At 39.4% G+C, this 22,580-nt stretch overlaps 1 protein-coding gene across 2 annotated transcripts in view; it reads right to left on the reverse strand.

Annotated features, from left to right (window-relative positions):
* SLC23A2 (solute carrier family 23 member 2) overlaps positions 1-22,580 on the reverse strand; it is a 150,220-nt gene that overhangs the window by 104,803 nt on the left and 22,837 nt on the right. The window contains exon 1 of one of the 2 annotated variants that reach the window (XM_029220429.1): positions 16,022-16,057. The exons of the other annotated variant lie outside the window; for it this stretch is intronic. The gene's annotated coding sequence lies outside the window, so the exon portion shown is untranslated. Of the gene's footprint in view, positions 1-16,021; positions 16,058-22,580 lie in introns of those variants that run through there. 2 annotated transcript variants of the gene reach the window in all.

A 22,580-nucleotide genomic window follows, 5' to 3' on the forward strand; every position in this document is an offset into this window, starting at 1 on the left:
GCCATAAATATTTGAAAAAAGAATAGGAAGAACATGTTCTATCAGAAAGGGACCCTAAAGTTGTAGTAAACAGAGGAGTTCAACTTAGGTATAAAAAGAGACAAATAGGTCACACAACAGAAAACCCACAAAGTGACAAATATATGATGTGGGAAGCATTTAAATCTTAAAACAAAGTATGGATTTTTCAATACAACATGCCAAGACAACTGGTTCACTATTAATAAAATCCAGAAAAGTAATAAAGCCACTAAATGACTATATAATGTTAGGGTAGGGGACTCCATTTCTAGTATATCATTAAAGATGAAAAAGAGATGGAGGCTGATAGATTTTTACAATATAAATTTTTTTAGATTTCTGTATGGACAAAAATCCAACAAAATCAAAAAACAAAATATAATATAGGTAAGATAATGTGTTGATATCTTTACTATCTGAAGAGCTCTTGCAAACTAATAAACAGAAAACAAAAATCCTTACTATAAAAATGGGCAAGACATATGAGCTTCTAATCCTTAGTCTCCCACAAAAACAAATAGAAAAATAAATGTTCGATCCTTGTTTAAAATCAAAAGTACATTGAAATGAGGTATACTTTTTTTTTAACCTACATCGGTTATTTATAATATACCCTTATTGGACAGTGTTAGAGAAATAGACGAACACTCCTAATGAAATACAAATTTGCTAATAAGAAGGTAATTCGGTTATATGTATCAAGAATTATAAATATTCATATTCACTTCTAATATGTCCTGAGGAAATGCTACTTCTAGGAATGTATTTTAAGGTAATAATTAGGACATATAAAGATTTAGCTACAAAATTGTGCGTGTTAACATTGTTAATAAGACCAAAAATCAAGAAAAATCTAATATCCAACACTACGGAATTGAATGGTGAAACTACGGTATGTTCATACAAAGGAATGCCACTGCAGCCATTAAAAAGATGGCACACGGACTTCCCTGGTGGTGCAGTGATTAAGAATCCGCCTGCCAACGCAGGGGACACAGGTTTGAGCCCTGGTCCGGGAAGGTCCCACATGCCGTGGAGCAACTAAGCCCGTGAGCCACAACTACTGAGCCGGCGCACCCTAGAGCCTGTGCTCCACAACAAGAGAAGCCACCAGAAGGAGAAGCCCGTGCACTGTAACAAAGAGTAGCCCCCACTCGCAGCAACAAGAGAAAGCCCACACACAGCAACAAAGACCCGGCGCAGCCCAAAATAAACAAACAAATAAATAAATAATTTTTTAAAAAAGATGGCACAGAAATATTTATTGACACGGGAAAATGTCTGCCCTATGTTATATAAGGAAACAGGTTTTTTTTTCTAAAGTATAATATTATACTAAAGGAAATAAGCCAGTCACAGAAGGACAAACATGACATGATTCCACTTATGTGAGGTATCTGGAACAGTCACACATAGAAGCACAGAGTAGAATGGTGGTTGCCAGGGGCTGGCAGGGAGGGGGAAGTGGGGAGTTGCTTTTCAGCAGGTATAAAGTTTATTAAGCAAGATGAATAAGTTCTAGAGATCTGCTGTACAACATCATGCCTATAGTTAACAATACTGTATTGTTCACTTAAAAGTTTGTTAAGGGCTTCCCTGGTGGCGCGGTGGTTGAGGGTCTGCCTGCCGTTGCAGGGGACACGGGTTCGTGCCCAGGTCCGGGAAGATCCCACATGCCGCAGAGCGGCTGGGCCCGTGAGCCATGGCCACTGAGCCTGTACGTCCGGAGCCTATACTCCGCAACGGGAGAGGCCACAACAGTGAGAGGCTTGCGTACCACAAAGAAAAAAAGAAAAAAAAGTTTGTTAAGAGGGTAGATCTCAGTAATGATAAATAATAATAATAAAAGATATCAATTTTCTAAAATAATGCAGTGAAAAGAATTAAAGGAAATTTATACAATGAAAAAAGCAGTATGTACAGCAATAACCCACTGTGTATGGATAAGTGTGCCACACGCATATACACACCAAAATGTTAACCAAAATGTTGACTGGTGGGACAGCAAAGGACTTATCTTTTTCCTTTTATTCCTCTATTTTTCCTGAAGTTATTTACTCAACAATGAACGCTATGCTCTCTTTCTCCCCCAAGAGCCACATCAGCACCCATATCAAATCCAGAGAAGTGATCAATTTCCCTGAACAAGGGGGTACAAAGCCATTCAGTCCTTTCTGTTGAGAGATCAAAACACAACTCTATAATTGCAAAGTGGTGTGGAGTAAAGTTCTTGTGTTTAAAGTTGTAATTTTTGTCATCAGAGAATGGAGAAAAGACAAGGCTTTGTAAATTATACTTAGCAAGGAGGGAACTAACAATGAAAGAGGCATATCAATAGCCAAGGCTGCCCCAAGAAGTGATCCTCAACTTTGACTCTATGTTGGAACCACCTAAAAACTTTAAAAATACTCTCTACCCACCCAGAAAGTCTACTGAATAGGACTGTATAGCCTGAGCATTTAGATTTTATAAAACTCTCCTGCAGCCAGAGTTAAAAATCCCTACCTTAGAGCAAGCAAGAAATCACTGAAGATTCAAAAAATAATAAATCAACCTCAAAAAATGTAAGCCTCATAGGGTGGGAAAATAGCAATTTGGGAAATTCTGCTATGAGCAAATAGAAAAGGAAAATATTTAGATCTTCAACAAATCTTTCAATTCCCTAAAGATTGAGCCACCAGCTCTCTAGCCACCGATAATCATGCACAAATGCAGAATAACAATTCTTAATCAGTGTTTATTTCATCAGCTATTCAGCCAGAGATCATTTCTTTCTTTTTTTTAAAATAAATTTATTTATTTATTCATTTATTTAATTTTTGGCTGCATTGGGTCTTCGCTGCTGCATGCGGGTTTTCTCTAGCTGCTAAGAGCAGGGGCTACTCTTTGTTGTGGTGCACAGGCCTCCCATTGTGGTGGCTTCTCCCATTGCAGAGCACGGGCTCCAGGCACACGGGCCTCAGCAGTTGTGGCACACGGGCTTCAGTAGTTGTGGCTCGCGGGCTCCAGAGCGCTGCAGGCTCCGTAGTTGTGGCACACGGCTTAGTTGCTCTGCGGCATGTGGGATCTTCCCGGACCAGGGATCGAATCCATGTCCCGTGCATTAGCAGGCGGATTCTTAACCACTGCGCCACCAGGGAAGCCCCAGTGATCATTTCTTTTGCACTGAATTTTTTTATCTGACCATTTTTCCCCTGTCAGTGTCAACTTTTTCAACTGTGGCTTACCATGACCACCTGACTTGAAAGTACGATGGTACTACCCAAACAGCGGATTTAAGGGCCAAACTGCTCCTGGAATATAATACCAACATCTTTTGTGTTTCTTGGAAGCACAATCAAATGCTAAGAAAATGTGTATTCCCAGCATCAGCACCTAGTAGTCCCTAGTACACAACATACAAAACACTCTATGGCTGAATGAATTAATCACTAAGAGTCCTCTGAAGGATAGAATCCCCCTGTGTACACTTCATCTTTATATTCCAGTTCATAAAACAGTACTCAACAAATGTTGATGAGAGCCACATTTACCCCAAATAGATGGCACTGAATGAATACTACATTGAAAACAACTGCAAAGCAAATCCATCACTTGATCTGGATACAAAAACCTACAGTTCTCCAAAATGATAAAGAATAAGAAAAAGAAGAATAGAGAAGGACTTCCCTGGTGGCACAGTGGTTAAGACTCCACGCTCCCAATGCAGGGGGCCTGGGTTCAATCCCTGGTCAGGGAACTAGATCCCACATGCATGCCACAACAAGGAGCCCATGAGCCACAACTAAGACCCAGCACAACCAAGTAAATTAAAAAATTTTAAAAGGAATAGAGAGAATAAGAATCAATGGTTCATGTACCTAAGACTTAATTGGGAATCTTATTCAACATGCAGATTTCTTCCACACATATAGTGGCAGAAAAATATTCAAAGTTGTTTTTATTATAACAGTCCCAAACTCAAAACACAGAAATGTCCATCAACAGGCAAATGGATAAACAAAACATGGTGGGTCCATACAAAGGGATACTAAGCAATTAAAAGGAAACAACTACTGATGCACCTAATAACATGGAGAAATCGCACAGACACAACGTTGAGTGAAAGATGCCAGACACAAGACGTGCTGCCTGAATCCCTATAGGCAAAACTAATCTTCGGTGGCAGGAAACAGTTAGTGGTGACCTACAACAGCTAAGATGGGAAGGAGGGACTCCAGAGGCAGAGGAAGGAACCTACGGAGTGATAGAAATGTTCCATAACTTAGCTATGATTCTGGTGGCTCCATTTGTATGTATATCCATTTACTGTATGTAAACTATGGCTCAGTAAAGTTGATTTTAGAAGAAAAAAAAATTTTAACTCCCATAATCCCACTAACTTTAAAAAATGTCCCCTCCCCCAAATTCTGATTCCACAGACCTGCATCGAAACCTGGGACTTACATTTTTAACAAATGCACAAATGTTCTGATGCTAGTGGTCCTCAGATCAACACCTCTGGATGGGCAACCTGGGGTGAGATAAAGCTATTTTCCCCACTTGCAGAAATCTATCTAGACAGGTGAGACCATATGATCACGAAAGAAAACTCTGGGATAAGGAAACTCAAAACCTCAACTTGCCAAGTGGTAATCTGGTCCTTCCCAAGATACAAACAAGAACTTTCAGAGCTGGCCGGGTTCAATGATAAAGCACATTTAAAAAGTCAATTTGTAGCTCTCTGTTAAATCCGATCATTAGGGGATTATAGTTGAACTGTGGCTGCTCCATTAAATTCTGTTAAATGCTAACATTTGACCTAAATGCTTTTAATTCAAGCCAAAAGAAAGATTACTGGAACAAATATCCTCAACTTGTACGTGATCAAACTTCCTTTAAATATAATGACTTAAATCGTTGCCTAACATACAGCTTTAGGGGGTTTAGAATTCTGACATTGACCCTGGCTAGCTATCATTATTCCATTTAAACAGTAATGAAATGAACCTGTAAGAAGTGGTTATCATTTGACCTTGTGATTACAGTTATGGTGTAACTGGGGGGAAAAAAAATCATCCTACAGCCTTTTCCAAAACACTCTAAGAACCCTTGCTCTTATTCTTCAAACTGCAAGTCACCACCCACTAGTGGGCCATGAAACCAACTGGATCTCAACCAGAATTTGCAGAACAATGAAATTTAACAGAATAAAGAAAATTCAGAGCACATCTCACAAGATAAGGGTAACCCAGAGTTTCAAGGTAAAAACTGTGGGTCAGTCAAAAAGAGCCTAAAAGTCACTGATATAAACTAAAGTTCTGCCCAGTGACACAAAAGGCATATTTCAAGTGCCCAATTTAAATCAGGTTATTTGCTGAACTTTAACATACTTATAGAAATAATTTGCCGAAGTGGTACAAGATGATGACACTGATTAACAAAATATCATAACATTCCCTTGCCACAAGGATGGAGAGAGCACCCAGAATCATGGCCTCAGAGTGGCCTTTCTTTAAAATCTATCAGAGCCCTAAACCAAACCACCTCAGTGACTGCAATCAAGACAGGCTCTGTTGCACCCCAATGAGCTGTGTAAGCTTCTGTCACTGTCTTGGTTTGTCAATTTGTTCCCTTAAGAAGAAGAGACTTTTAAAAAGTTAGATAAAACCGGATTTCTGAAGGGGAATCAGGATTGGTTGTCAGGTTTCATCTCAGAAACCACATGCTGAGAACCTCAGGAGCCTCTGGGCCTATGAGGCGCCCATGGCACAATCCTACAGGCAAAGTGGAAGGGAAAGGGCCCCCGGATGAATGCTGCTCAAATACTTAGGAATCACCTAAAAATATAGTCAGGGTCCTCAACAGTGGGCCAGAGAGGATGCAAAGCCACTGGATAGACATGGCAAATATTCCTGGAACATCCGTGGGATGAGGTGAGCAGGGAAGATCATTCCTAATTGAAAGCAAACATTTTTGGAGCATAAGATGACATGCCTAACTGATAAAATGATGGAAGATGTTAAAGAATATGCTCTGCCTTCAGAAGACACCTTCAGTCTCTTCCAGAGCCTTGGCCTGGGAAGCCCTTGGTACAGAATAAGTTCTAGTCCCAAACAGACTCTAAATCCTAAAGAAGCTTACATCCAGCCCAAGACAGGTTGTTTTGCTGATGTCAGTTTACACACAGCCTGAGCCATGAAAATTGGTGGTCGTGCTGTCTAGAGGAGAAAACAATGACTCATTGCCTGCTCAGTTAGGGGAAAGATGGAGTCAAGTTTACAGTAAAAGGTCAAAGCAGCTGATGTTTTGTTAGTTTGGTGGCTTTAAAATACAAAGTCATCAGTGATCTCTGTTTTTCTGACCTAATGTTGTAGGTCGTAGGTATCAGACGCTGTGGCTAGTATCATACAACAGAAATCTCTTCCCCAAACTTTATTCAACATTATGACAAGACCTTAACACTCATCATCCTCACTGTGCCTCTCCTGCCCCGGGTACTATCCATATGAACCATGTGGACCTGCAGAGCTCCCAGGTCTTAGCTCAAAAAGTCTCCTCCTGGGCTTCCCTGCTGGCGCAGTGGTTGAGAGTCCATCTGCCGATGCAGGGAACACGGGTTTGTGCCCCGGTCCGGGAGGATCCCACGTGCTTTGGAGCGGCTGGGCCCGTGAGCCATGGCCGCTGGCCCTGCGCGTCCGGAGCCTGTGCTCCGCAGCGGGAGAGGCCGCGGCGGTGAGAGGCCCGTGTACCGCAAAAAAAAGTCTCCTCCTATAGGAAGCATTCTTGGGTTAGGTGTTCCTCTACTTCCATGTTTCAATAGCACACTGCTTCTTGGTCCAGCTTCCCAACCAGGCAGGGATGGGGCAGGGACACAGTGTTCATCACATAAAAGGCATTCAAATATATGAGGAAAAGAGAATTTTTCCATGGGTCAGTTGCCATACAACCAAAACAAAACCTAATCCCTGCCCTCCAGTTTCACTCAAGGAAACCGTGTGGCTGGGATAAGAGAGAGGGTAAGGGAGAGGTAGTGGAGCAAAAGGTATAGTCTGTGGGCCAGAATTAAAATATAAACAGATATTTGAGAAAACTCAAGCAGAATCAAGATGGATTTTATCGCATTTATTTCCACTGTGTGATTTAACATATCACTTTTTGTACAAATAATGTATTTTTATGGAAACACTATTTTTAGTGTATTAATACTATTTTTAATGTACAGGGGCCACTGAAAAGCTAATTTTATATGGAATTTTAATGACAAGATAAAACATGTGCAAAACTGACTATTATATCCAAGATACAAACATGATATCACTTAACTGTATAAAAATTCTAGGAGGGGTTGTTATTATCCCCACAGATTAAAACTGAGGCACAGAGAGGTTGATATACCCTTGGACAAAAGCCAAGGGCAAGTGACAGACAAAGCAATCACTGAGAGCATGAAAACTGCTCCTATTCCCTTACAGACTAACAGAACAAGGCTCTAAAGATGAACAGCCAGAAAAGACGTGAGATGTCATGTCTGAAGGTCATTTTGGAGGAAGCTGAGGAAAGCCCCCAGTTACTGTCAGGGAATAAAAAGAAAGACACTTTCTCCTCTTCCACACCTCCAAGTAACCTTTGTCATTTGTTGTCTCCCCCCACCTTTCCAGTACAACAACAGACTTGGGTGCTTAAGTAACCTCCAGGGCATGGCTCTGCCCTGCTAACCCTGTGCCCCCTCAGCTCCTGCTTCATCCTCCATTTCTAGCACACAGGTAACTCATCTCTCACCTCTAGCTACTGTTGCCACTGCTGCCCCCGCTGGAGAAGAGAAGGCACTGCTCATGTGCTGGGAGAAGCATTTCCACGCCTCACGCGCAAATGGACTAGTCAGCTCTCTCCCTGAATTACCCTTCAGACCACGCCATTCCTCTTTGGAATGTTCTCACCTTTCCTGTGCCCCAGCTGCCAAAACCAAATTTCCTTCTCTCACCTGCAGAGAGAGGTCAAGCCCCACCTTTCCTTAATTTCCTGACTACCCATTATACCTGCTCTGTTTTGCTGGACTTTGGCACAGTTACTTAGTTCTCTCAACCACCTGCTCTCTTTCTATAGTCTGGAAGAAATCCTATTTGCAAATCTCTTCTGCAATATTTTTTTTCTCCCCTCCAAGCCCTCCTGCCCCCTATTCCAGTTTACTAAGAGTTCTGTCTCCTCCTCCCCACAGACTCTCCCAAGATAAGGAAAGGGGCACTCTGAAACCTCACCTACCCTGATGGATTAACTGATGGCTGAATAGTGGGTTTGGCTACACTGCATTGCAATTACCTGGGGCTGGGACACTGTAATTCTTCTCTAGACTAAAACCAAGTACACAGTGATTGAAATAAATTTTCCCTGACCTTCATTAAATGGGAGCCTTTTTCCTGACCTTTAATAAACATCCCATGCCTGTGAGTATGTTATATATATATTTTTTTTTCTGCAGAGGAGCGTGTTCCTCCTAATCCATCAAAAAAAAAAAAAAACAAACCCACATCCATTCAATATAGAGACTACAATTACTTAGAATCCTATGGCACAGATGTATTGGTTTTTTTGGTGGCAAAACCTGACATTTTTACAACCCCAAAACCTTAAAAGGAGTATAAATAGATATATTCAGCTATAAAAGAGGCTCCAGCTCTCTCTGAGGTTTGTTTAACCTATGTTCCTTGTTGCCTGTGTACTTACTTTTCCTCAAATCCCTAAAATTTTGTATAAAATAAAACATAAAAGAGCACAGAGGGCCTTGGAAGTCCCAGGACTGGACCTCACTCAGAAAATAAGGTAAATGAGCACCTGAAAAACACTGAATCTAACATTTTAATTGCTGCAGATCAGGTTTTTATTGTCACTCTCACATATTTAATGAAGGGCATCGCCTTTATCTAAGGGTTGCATAAATCTTAATGTTATTAATATTCAAATAATGTCTGACAGCACCAAGAAAGACTGTGGAGATTTTCTGGTAACCCAGCTTAGGAAACTTGAGCCATAGGCTCCTCACCCACCTACACAGACATACACACACATAGCCATATATTCGCAGGAAAAAAAAAAAAAACAAGACACACAGTCTCATAGACAGGAGCACACATAGTCACAGATGCATGTGCACGGAAACAGACACCCATAAACCCAGATGCACAGACACAGGCAGATGCAGACACTAATTCCCCAAAGCAAAGCTTTTGTACCAAGAAATGGTCTTACCTGAAGAGTGAAATCTTACTGTATCCCCCCACAATATTTTGTATTCAGTACCCTACCCACCAATTCTGTGCTGGGATCTGTGTGAGGCTGGGATCCTTCTGATGCTCAGCATAAGACTCTTCAGGTGCTGAAGGAATTCTGGCTTTTATAACCCACACAGGCTCACCAAAATTGTATAACACCACCACCTAGTCAGAAATGCTATCTACTTTTTATTACACAATAGCCACCCTCTGGTTACAAACGGTTACTGCATGCCTCTAGTACGGTTTGTTTACCATCAATCTGTAGCAGGTTTCTATGTGGCAGGCTGGATATTCTATCGTGGAAACCAAGCAGCTGCTGCGATTACATTTCTCAAACCCACACAAATAAGGAAAATAAAAACCTATCTTTCCAAACCCTTCCGTTCAGATGAACAAGTCCACCCACACTGCTTTCAGCTCAGTGAAAAGGGAGATTAATTTTACTCCCTGGTAATTTTTCATTTCCCCAATCAGGGGCCCAAAGACAACTATTTTCAAAGCTCAAAGACTTTCAGAGATTAAAAATAGATCTGGGGGCTTCCCTGGTGGCGCAGTGGTTGAGAGTCCGCCTGCCGATGCAGGGGACACAGGTTCGTGCCCCAGTCCGGGAGGATCCCATATGCCGCGGAGCGGCTGGGCCCGCGAGCCATGGCCGCTGAACCTGCGTGTCTGGAGCCTGTGCTCCGCAGCGGTAGAGGCCGCAGCGGCGAGACGCCCGCGTACCGCAAAAGAAAAAAAAAAAAAAAGATCTGAAGGTATGATTTCTTCATTAGATTACAGGCAGGGCCAACAATAACCATAACATTGAGAGCTCTAACTGCTGGAGCCCCGCTGGATGTGGCACCTGGTGTACACTCCCAGCTGCAGAGGCCCCACTGGACAGTGAAAGTGCCATGAAGACGTAGAAAAAGGCAGACATACACTGACAATCTGGTACCAGTGAGAAGGAAGAAGCCGCAGCTGCAGTCAGACTTTGTCCCTTCCAGTCCTGACTCCAGGCAAGGGCTTACCAAAACCTAGGCAATGGTCACCTCGCCTCTGCTGTGAGAGGGCAAATACTTGCCCACATCTCCCCAACACCACTGCACTTCCCAAATCCAGACAGAAAACGATGAAACTCAGATGAGAAACATCTAGGCAGAAGATGCATCTTGGAAGATGGGATCCCTGAGATAAAGGCAGAAGAAGAACAAGGACAACTCCTGGAGAGAAAAGTAGCTCTAAGTGTTACTTATTCATGAATAATCTTAAGGAAATCAGCAGTGAGCATAAGAGCAAGATGCCACTTGACTAGGGGAGAAGCTATAGCAGAAGCTGGGGAGATGGTTGAAAGGCAAGCACTTCAACTGTTCAGGGGCAAGAGATTCACAACCACAAGTGCCCAGAACACAGGTCACACGTGACACACCGACCCCATCAGGTCAACATACCCAGGTAGTCCCTTGCTCCAAGGTGAGCTAACCCAGTGTGTGGCCTATGGGAAAAATACTCCAGTTTCTGTATCCTGAATACAAGAACTATAATCAGGATGTTCTGTGAAGACTCAAACTTCAAAAAGGTTCTACTGTAGGAACCAAAAGAAAATTTCAATTTGGAAAAAAGGAAAAAAGAATAAAAAACAAAAACAGTTGTGTATCAACAAAGGAAGCAGGATCAGATGATTATATGAAGAAAATGGACTAAGAACAAGAGACAACAACTGGGGTGGGGAAGAACTGAGAGGAAACAAAAAGCACAAAATTAGCTTAGAGGCATTAAAGAGAAGTGAAACTGCAGAAAACAGCAGAAAACTGAAAGGTGGAGGACAAGCTTGAGAAACTCCTAGACAAGGAAAAGTCCAGAAAGGCAACAACAGTTCAGAGATGAGTACCATGGAGGGAAAAAAGCAAAGAGCAAAGCCAAGACATGAATAATCCAGTGCTTATTAAATGGACTTAAAAAACAAAGAAGCCAGTCATGCTGTAGGATTCCATTTTATATGAAATGTCCAGAATAGGCAAATCTATAGACAGAAAGATTAGTGGTTGCCTGGGGCTGGGGTAGAAATGGGGGGACAGGAATGGAGAGTGACCGTTAATAGGTTTGGGATTTCTTTACGGGATGAAGAAAATTTCTAAAATTTGGTTGTGGTGATGATGGTACAAGTATGATTTACTAGAAGCCACTGAACTGTACATTTAAAATGGGAGAACTTTAAGGTATGTGATTTACATCTCAATAAAACTTTTTAAAAAAAGAACAATGAAAGAGACTTAAAGATACAACAGATATAGAAAAAACCACAACTAATTCTGAGATTAAGAAAAATCTGAGTATAGAAATGGGCACACCAGAGTCATTCAAAATTAGAGAAGAAACTTAACTTGAACATATCCTGGCAAAATATTTTAACTACAGGATGAAAAAGTCATAGAAACACCCAGGGAGATGGAGAAAATGTTTGGTTTACTTGAGCAGTAGCAATAATTAAGATTAGCCCCAGGATTTTCCAAGGCAGTATTAAACACCAGAAGTCAACAGAAAATATAGATGTATAGAAAACTGGAGAAAAGGGTTTCCCAAAGAATTTTATAATCAAACAAGTTGCCCTTCATGTATTAAAGCCCAAAACTGCAATTTCAGATATGCATGGGCTGAGAAAGAAAAAAAGCAAAGCCTAAGGCTATATTCCAGCCACATAAGAGGTAAAATTCAGAGTGGTCACTAATAAACAGGGTTGCTAACAATGTATACCAGCCAAAACCATCAAGATCAGGACATAAACCCAGTTATAAAATTGACTGCATATGGGCTTCCCTGGTGGCGCAGTGGTTGAGAGTCCACCTGCCGATGCAGGGGACACGGGTTCATGCCCCCGTCCGGGAAGATCCCACATGCCGCGGAGCAGCTGCGCCCGTGAGCCATGGCCGCTGAGCCTGCGCGTCCGGAGCCTGTGCTCTGCAACGGGAGAGGCCTCAACAGTGAGAGGCCCGCGTACCACAAAAAAAAAAAAAAAAAAAAAAATTGCATATATCAAATTATTCTTTAAGAATGTGTTATGTAATGTTAAAAACGTAATTAAAAACAAAGCAGATTGAACAAGAGTACATTAAAGACTGAATGCAGGAAATGAGAAGATGCTGAAAGCCCTTCTCCCAAACAGACGGGAATGGGAAAATACCATTAGATTTTAGCTATGACAACTGAAGAAAGTTGTTTGTTTTTTTTTTTTAGAGAAACTATTAGAATTTGAAACAGACTAAAGACTAAAACTAAACCTGTAAATTAGTTAAATTCATTCCATTAAAAATATTCCCAGGTTTGTCAAAAACTAAATGCCTGGATTTCCTTGGTAGCACAGTGGTTAAGAATCCACCTGCCAATGCAGGGGACACAGGTTCAAGCCCTCGTCCAGGAAGATCTCATATGCCGCAGATCAACTAAACCCGTGTGCCACAACTACGGAGCCTGCGCTCTAGAGCCTGTGAGGCACAACTACTGAGCCCGTGTGCCACAACTATGGAAGCCTGTACACCTAGAGCCCGTGCTCCGCAACAAGAGAAGCCACTGCAATGAGAAGCCCGCACACCGCAACGAAGAGTAGCCCCCCGCTCGCCGCAACTAGAGAAAGCCCACGCATAGTAACAAAGACCCAACACAGCCAAAAATAAATAAATAAGTTTATTAATAAATAAATAAATGCCTAAGATAGACCTTAAAAATGAAACAAAAATGAAGCAACATTAATGCTGCTTTATCATTATTTTTAAATGTCAGACACAATGGAATTCATGCCAGAAAGTATTAAAAGGGGAAAAAGAGGGTCATTTTACATTGCTATATTATAAAATTCATATGTTAATTTTTATGTTCTGAACATTATTTCATTGAAATAAGATCCATAATGGTTAGCAATACAGAAGAATGACCAACACTATAAACATACCTATCTGCCTCCAAGAAGATAGGGGGCAAGAGGGCGGAGGGGTAATGAGCACAGGTTTGATCTCTATGTTAATTTTATTTTGCATCAATTAGAGAATCTGACCAATATAATGAATCAGGCTAATATAATAAGTATCAAACTTTCCACGACATAGAAAGTAGAGCTTTATTTTCAACAGCTAAAGAGCATTAGTGGAAACTGACCACCATGCCAAATGAAAATTTCAGCCCCCACAAAAAAGGAACACTTCCCAGTGCCCGATCATAATGTCAAAACACATAAAAAATAATTATCAACAAAGAAAGTTTAACAACTTCAAAATTTTTAGCCTTTCTCCCAAATAACCGTTAGGTCAAAGGTGAAATTGAGACTGTTAAAAATACCCTTACAAAAAAAGAATAAGCAACAAAATAAAGAAACTTAAAAAAAAAAATTAAAGAGAGGAAGAGGAAAAAATTAGCTAGGAAATAAGCAACAGAACTGATAAATTTGATAAATACATCCAAGAGGGCTCTTAAGGCCAAGGCAGATAGAGACTTTCCATTCAAAAACACACTGGGCCCAGGTGGTTTCCTAGGCAAACGTCTCCAAGCATTAAGGAAGTTACTCCTTACACTTAGACAGCTCCAAAGCACCAGAAAAGGATGAAAAGCTTGTCAATCATTTTAGAAACCTAAGCATAACCCTGATTCCAAACTTGACAAAGCACAAGAAAAGGAAAAAAGCTATTACAACTCATATCAACAGGCAGAAGGAAGAAAAACCATTAAGATCCAAAAAGAAAACCAGAAACCAAAAAGGCATTTGATAAAACTCAAAATCAATTTTTGAATGAAATTCTTCATGCATTCCAATACAGAAGAAAAATGTCCTCAAAAAGAATCCCTATCTCATGCCAAAAGCCAATGAGATACTTACTCTGAAAAACCCAGAAAGGTTATATTAAAGCCAAAAACAGAAGGGAATGTGATGGCCTCCATTACAGAAAACTGTTCTGGAAGTTCTAAATAATACAGTAAGAAAAAGATTTTTAAAGTTCAAATAATAGAAAAGGGAAGACAAAAGAATTATTCACAGGTAATGGATCTGTCTACAAAGAAAATGAATTGGTGGGGTGGGGGGGGGCACTAGAATAAGATACTTCAGAACGGTAGCCATTTACAAATGAACATAGAAAAAAAACCATCCTATGCACTAGCATTAACTCATATGATGACCCTCTTTTAAAGTACTGTATTCATGCACGTGCAAGTGTGCTAAGAAAGCAAAAGGTGATGCACCAAGCTGCTTATACCAGTTACCTCTGTAAAGTGGGATTATAATTGTTTTTACTTTGTGGAAAAGTTTTAAGTCTTAATTTTGTACCTCCCAATGTATTAGGAGGCAAAATTAGCAGTAGTTCAATTCTTGGCACCCATATAAGGTTAGTAAATTTAGGACCAAAAATTAGGCAAAACAACCAAAAGGCTAAACTTGGCCAAATACTGAAAAAAAAGTTTAATTCTTCAGAAATAATTATGTATTTGAAAATATCTAACTTGATTAATGTAATCTCTGATTTATCTTTTCCCTTTAAGGACAAATTTAAACTATTTTTTTAAAACCTTACACATTTGGTGATTATCTATTTCTGCCTTTCCAAATAAATGTTACATACTGACATTTCAGTGTCCCTACTGTTGTAAAACTGAGTAAAACAACAAAGGAGATTTAGAGTTAGCAACTGGACAAAACTACTCTGATCCTGTAATAAGATAACCTGGGGGGAGGGGGGGAAGGAATTCTGTAAACACTAAAAGCAAATATATTAACAGCACCCTCTAGTGTTACGATATTTAAATGGCACTTCATTAAGATAAGAAATTATAAAATATAAAATTTTTTTAATATTTTGTAAAATTTCACACAGAAAAGTAGACAGAACTGAAATACATTTTAACTTCATATCCAACTTATTTCTATGTATTGTTTTCATTCACGTGGCAAATTCTCTACTTAATTGTCAGAGACCACCAGGTGTGAGTCCTCTGTCATTCAATTAATAACTAGACTAATAAAAAGCCTTAAGTTCAGCACACAACCAATTAAATTCAGGCAACATTTCCCAGCCTCCCTTGCAGCTAGATGTGGCCGTGTGACTATGTTTTGGCCAATGGGATGTGAGTTGGAGTAAACATGCTCTCTCCTTTCCCTCTTCCCACTGGCTGAAGGAAACATCTTGAGCCATGTAAATGAATCAATACTCTAGGAATGATGAAACTATAAGAAAAAAAAGGAGCCAGATTATGTGAAAAAGAAGCTATTTCATATTTGGGTATAATAGAACAGCCAAAACTATTAACCCCCTCCAAAAAAAAAAAAAAAAAAACCCACACATGTAGAAAGAAAATCTGGCAAGACAACACATTTGGAATAAACCCAGTCACTAAATTTTCAACAGGAAATAAATCAGTACATATTTCAAACCTGGCTAAATTCTATTTTCCTTCAGAGGAACCAAATGGAAGGATCACAATAAAGGATACACATTTGTGTGAGGTGAATAAATTCACTGTTCCCCTTGACTATCAAAGACTTATTAAGTTGGCTTCTCCAGCAGACACTTAGAGGCTGGCCTTTCATTCATAATCTCAAAGCACAACTCGGAATATGTGCTGACAGCACATGCCAGAATTCAGCAATAAAAGTAAAAGTAAGTGTATTCAATTCTGAAAGTAAATCCACTGTGAAGACTACATCCTTCAAACTAACGATTCACATTACAGTGTGTTCTGGTCAGTACCTTGAAGTCGAATACAAGGGGTAGTGGGAAAACAGAACTCACTGAGAATCCAGAAGCCCATGGTTGTGCAGACCATGCACGATGGTGTAAGTGCAGGAAAGTCATTATCCAGTGGGCCTCAGATGTCTTGCTCTGTAAAATAAGGGTGTTGGCCCATATCTGTGGTTTTTGCATGTTTGCTTTCAGTAATGAAACAAGCACCCTCAAATTGAATCTTATTCAAAGCTGGGAGGGGGGCAGTCTACATAAGTAGGTGGATGATGTCATTAAAATGGGGACTCAATACTCTTCACTATAAAGTTTTAATACACATTTTCCAGAAATAAAACAAATTTTAAAAATCCCCAACCAGTAAATCAAAGATTCCATAACCATATGAACTTTGCTGAGAGCAGCAAAAAAAATACATTTACCAAGCTTTCTAGCAGCAGCCTGCAAATGTTAGGCTGCACTATACCATCTCTTTATCATTATTTGGTTACCCTAACACAATGCTGATTTTGAATTAAAGGGGGAAAAAAAGAACATGCAAGACCAAGAAAGGCAAATATCCATTATTTTAAATCATTTAAAAATATAATCCATTTTAAAATTTAATTCTTTGGGTTAAAAAAAAGACATTCCTATTAGAATGGCTAAAACAAAAAGAAACTGCTAATACCAAATGCTAATAAGGACACAGAGCAAATGGAACTCTCATACACTCGTGATGGGTTTGTTAAAATGGCAAACCACTTTAGAAAACAGTTTGGCCATTTCTTATAAAGTTAAAACACACACTTACTCTAAGATCCAGCAATATACTCCTGGGTATCTACCCAGAGAAATGACAACTTTTGCTCAAACAAAAATCTGTACATAAATGTTTACAGTGGTTTACAATAGCCCAAACCTGGAAACAACATTCACCTTTAACTAGTGAATGGATAAACAAACCATGGAATATGCCTATTAAAATGTGGTATCATTTCACACCTACCAGATAATGCAGGAATAAAAGAGTTTAATAATACCAAGTGTTGGAAAGGGTGTGGATAAACAGGAATTTTCCCACTGTTGCCAGAAACGTAAATTGGTTCAAATACTTGGGAGAACAATTTGGTAACATCCAGCAGGTTGAAGATGTGTGTGCCCTATGATTCAGCAATGCCACTTCTCAGCATACTCCACCCCATTTTAACAGTACACAACCAACACATCAATAGGAGAATATAAAAATAAGTTCTGGTATGTTTAAACAGTGGAATAAAACAGAGCAGTTAAAACAAGTGAACTCTAGCCACTTGGATCAACATGGCTTGAAAACATACCTGAATGAGCAAGTAGGCTGCAGAACTCATACCACATGAGATCTTTTATTATGGGTTTTAAATCAGTCAATATTGTATGTGGGCTTATGGATATGGAAACATATAATACAAAAGTAAAACTGTGGACTGCAAAGTTACCTCTAGGAGAGAGAAGATGATATTAGCAAAGGATACAAAAAGGATATTTAAAATGTTTTATTTTCTCATTTAAAAAAAAAACCCTAAAACAAAGACAATTGGTTAGACTTATTAGATCTGGGTATCTGACATATGAGGGTTCATTCTTTCAATTTCTTTATATTTGAAATTTCCCAATTAAAAACAAAATTCTAACAAAGAAACTCCAGAAGTACACACAAAACACATGCAAAAACTGGTAAAAGCAGTTGCCTCCAGAGAGGGAAACTGGGAGCAGACAGAAGGGAGACTTACTTTCCATATCTGTCTTCATGTACTTTCTGAATTTTTTTCCATGTGTATCCACTACCTTTTTTATTTTTAATTACAAATAAATCTGATGTACTCTTCACCTCCAATCCGACCCCTCTCCAAGGGGGAAAAAAAACTAAAGTATTTTTATTTTGGATAAAGAAAGGCTACTAATGGAGATTCCAGCCCAGACTGTGCCACGAATGAGCTCTGTCACCTTGGGAGGTGATTTAATCCACCCCTCTCCAAGGGCTGTGTCACTTCTAAAATCCTATTTTCTGCGAAAACACAAACATCTCTCCGTAAATTGAAGATCTGAAATTCTAAGTATACCAATAAGGAGCAATAAGCAGTTCTCCTGTAATCCTGGGTGGAAAACTTTCAGAATCTGTAACAACAGTTCCACACAGACTGTCTGTAGTGATTGCCTCATGTCCTCTGTGGAATAAAGTGGGTAGAGATGTATAGAGATAGTCACTATTACTCAACACTCAATGAGACAGGAAGTTGAGGGAGCACTTATCTGATGACTTATTTTCTTAATGAACTAAAAAGTGGAGGTCATGGTGGAGAAGAAGGAGGCCAAGGATGAGATATGGGAAAGGAATGAGTAAAATTACTGACAAAGGAAAAAAAAAAGTCAAAGATCTAGCTGAGCCCAAAACTTATAAATATGTAAAGGAGAAAGTCACCTTGTTATCCAATTTCTCTCCAGCAGAGTGCAACTAACAAAAAAAGATAGAAAAACTAAACAAGTAGGACTGTGCCACTGACGAAAGTTGGCAAGTTATGGGGCCAGTTCAGAGAATGAGAAAACCAAGGTGTTGGTGAGATGACAGTAACGAGACTCCCTGGAGTCCACAGCAGGTAAGAAGGGTTGGGAAGGCAAGAGGAAGCCAGAGAACACCAAAGTGCCCAAGGAGCAAGGACCGCTGGAGGAGAATAAATGAGAGCTAGGAAGGACAGGATGTGTGCAGAGGGGAGATTCTCCAAGCTCAAGGTTCCTAAAGTATCATCTGGGAGATAACAAGGCCCAAGAAAGCTGAAGTGAACTGTATGTAAAACTCCCTGGAAAAGATAATGTAAAGGGAGGGTGAGGTTTGAAGGCTGGATAAGCCAACAACTTAGAGACGATGTTAGAAGATACAGTGGAAAGAAACATAGCAAGCCAGGAGCCAACATCCAAGGCACATAAATGGCCAAGAAGTTGGTAGATGATGGCACAAAGTAAAGAGAGGATGGTATCACAGACTGATGTGAACTTCAAAACTGATAGGCATCAAGGCTGGAGAACACAGCCTGCTATTCTCACTACCTGGAATGCTATAACATATGGAGAATTCCTATTCATACTTCAGATCTCTGTTTAAATGATCAATTCCTCAGCAAATTCCTTCCAGACCCCTCAAGATCCAAGTCAAACTGCTCACCTTCCTTCACTGTTCCCTCCAAAGCAATGACACAATTCATACCAAGTATCCTTCTTTATCCAAATTTATGCTCTTTTTGAGTTAATGCAGTGAGGAATCCACATTTTCCTGAATCTATCTGGTTCCTAAGTTTGGACTAACAAAATAAAAGATTTCAGAAGGGTATACCCCAAAATTTATCCAGAGCCACCAGGTCAGGAAGGCAGGTTCTCTGATGAATTGGATTTAGAACACCTTAGCCACACACACTTAAAAGCAGTCCACTTGGCTGTAAGAATTCCTAACACATCAAGATTCCTTTTTAATTTTAATGTGATTCTCACTATATTGCTGATGGGAATATAATCATGTGTAAGCTTTCTTCTGAAAAATGTGAGAAATCCAAAAGATCATAAATAAAATGTATTACTTATAATTCACTCAGCAAATCATAAAATTACTAAATAATTTTTAACGTCCCTTAAGCAGGAAAGCACTTTGGATATACTGCTAGTGGGAGTAATTACTGGCTTTAACATTTCTAGATGGCCATTTAACAACATTAATCAAAAGCTCTAAAAATACACCTAATCTTTGACCCAACAATCCTATTCTTAAAGAATTTATCATAACAAAATAATTAAAATAGGCTCAAATTTTTCAAAGTGAGAATGTTCACTACATAGTGCTTAGAATAATCCAAAACTGGAAGGTAAATTATGTCTATAAATAGAAAACTGGTTGGTTAAATCGTGGGTTAATTCTTATAATAATATATTATGGGGATTAAAAAATTGGTAATAACATTTCACTGACATGGAAATGTGTTGACTGTGTCACTGAGTAGAGGAAAAGTCAGGTTACAAAACATACATGACAATCCTATTAAAGTTGTAGCCACACACACTTAAGCACGCACACGCGCACGCGCGCGCACACACACACAAGGAAAAACAGATTCTCCAGATGACAGGATTAAAACTGATTTTTTTCCTCTTATTTTTCTAGAATGTATATGTATCACTTTCAAATTTTTTAAACCTTAAATCACTGCATAAGGTCAATACTGAAATAAATATGAAGGCAATACAAACTAGAAAAAAGAAGCTAAGGCACTCAAAACCAGTGCTGAAGAAACACACCCAACTGATGTAGTCAATGTGCTCGCTCCCCAAACAGCAGGGGACAGATGGGTCTCCCTGTAACGAAATGCCTAAGTTCCTCATTTCTGTGATTTGCTGAGAACACCTGAGTAACTAAGGGAACCAAAGGTGTGGTTAAGAAGGTAGGCGTTCTTAATGTGCTGCAAACCTACCGGGTTCAGGGGTTCCTGATTTTCCTGTATTTCCTCATATCCTTTTATTCTCTGATTTCAACTCTTCCAAAGCCCATTTTTATCTAACAATAGTACTGTACTTCTTACTTTAAAAAAATTACATATATATATATATAAATTTTAAATGCTATGTTAAGAATATTTTTTTCTACTTCTCAAGCGAGGGAATAAATGGATTAACATCTAGAAATACTGCTTATCAATCGATCTAATTGTGAAATTGGTTCAGAAACAATTTTCAGGCAATGGGAAACCTCTCCATTTGACAGGGAAAAAATGAGAAAGGGGTGATAGAAACATCACTCAACTATGAGTATATTTTATTAGGCAGTCCTTAAATTGAAGTGTCTTACATTATGAAATACCCCAGAATCCAAAAGCTTACAACTTGACAACTCAGTAGATAAAGCAATGTGGTCTTGAGCTGTGCCACCCAATGTCACCAGCCCCATATGACTACTGAGCACTTGAAATGTGGTCAGTCCAACTGAGATATGTAAAATACACACCAGACTTCAAAGAGTTACCATGAAAAAAAAAGTAAAATCTCATTAATTTTTATATTGATTACATGAATAATGTTTTTTATACATTAGGTTATAAAATGTATTACTAAAATAAATTTTAGCTGTTTTTAACTTTATTCACCATAGCTACCAGAAAATTACATATGTGACTCCCACTGTAATTGTATTGGACAGCACCAGTCTAAGAAAATGGATATCAGGAAAAAAAAGTAAATGCTATTTCATAGTAGATAACCATGGTAATCAGACTCCATTCAAAGAGTGTGTTCTGACACCTTTTTACAAATACACATATACACAACAAAGGCATGGCCATATATCTTAGTCCAAATATCAAAGCAAACCCTATATCATGTCCTATGTAATCAACTTTGCAGCCTGCACTATGATGGAGGTGAACAAGTGCCATAACCTAATTTCTCACTCACAGTACTGGGAGGAGGGAGGGAGTCAGATGTGAAAAAGGCCAAAGCAGAAATCCAAGTGGTAACAAGCACAAGCTGAAAGGCCAAAAGGGGAGTCAGAGGCTCTTTTTGAGAAGCTCAGAACCAGCATAAGAAGCCTAAATGAAACACAGGGTCCATCCAAGGGTAAACACTACTCAAATCCAAAAGGGCTTTATAATTACTAAACTGCAGGTTCTGGTTTTACATGGCAAACCTAAAACAAAATACCTGTATTTAAAACAAATTATCATCAGAGGGAATGGGACAAATTTATTGATGAGGTTTTTCCATACCAAACAGAAAGTCAGCAAACAACTTAGACAATTTATAGACAGTTGGTCTTAATCCAACACTAACATGTTGATTTTAAAATATATCCAACTGAAAAGGCCAGAGTTGTTCTAATATGCTTCGCATCTCTTTCATGTAACCATTACAATCTTCCTTCCTTACCTTCTTATGCAAGCTCTGTAATCAGCATCAGTGTTTATATAGTTTTGCAAAACTACCCAACTTCTCTGGTAAATATTTCTCTTGTTGCTACTGATCAAACTATAAACAACACAGCATTTTCATATAACATGTTTAGTAACGAGAAAGTAGGACACTGACGTCAACGGCATGAAGAATCTGTAAACCAAAAACACCAGAACTACCAGACACAGTGAGGCCTCTCAGAAATCAGCCTCCAATAAAATAGAAATTTCCCTTCCCTGCTCAGTTTTTGATCCAGTTTATATCTAAGTCCCTCCATATCTGTGGCAGTTCAATCAACTTCTAAAATGAGCCTGAATCAGCACCCAGTCTGTAGGCTCCATGTATTTGGGCAGAGCTGTTGCTCTCAGCTATGAACGCCCAGGCAGTGAACTCTCACCTGTATGCTCTTTTTTTTTTTTAAATATTTATTTACTTATTTATTTGGCTGCGCAGGTCTTAGTAGCAGCACACAGGATCTTTGTTGTCACGTGTGGCCTCTTCGTTGTCGCGTGTGGGCTCTTTTAGTTGCGGCATACGGGTTCTTGTTGCAGCATACGGGATCTAGTTCCCTGACCACGGATCAAACTCAGGCCCCCTGCACTGGGAGCGTGGAGTCTTATCCACTGGACCACCAGGGAAGTGCCTATATGCTCCTGTTAACAATGAT

This window comes from Monodon monoceros, unplaced genomic scaffold (assembly GCF_005190385.1).
Source record: "Monodon monoceros isolate NGI ecotype Baffin Bay Population unplaced genomic scaffold, NGI_Narwhal_1 Super_Scaffold_13, whole genome shotgun sequence".
Lineage (NCBI taxonomy): Eukaryota > Metazoa > Chordata > Mammalia > Artiodactyla > Monodontidae > Monodon > Monodon monoceros.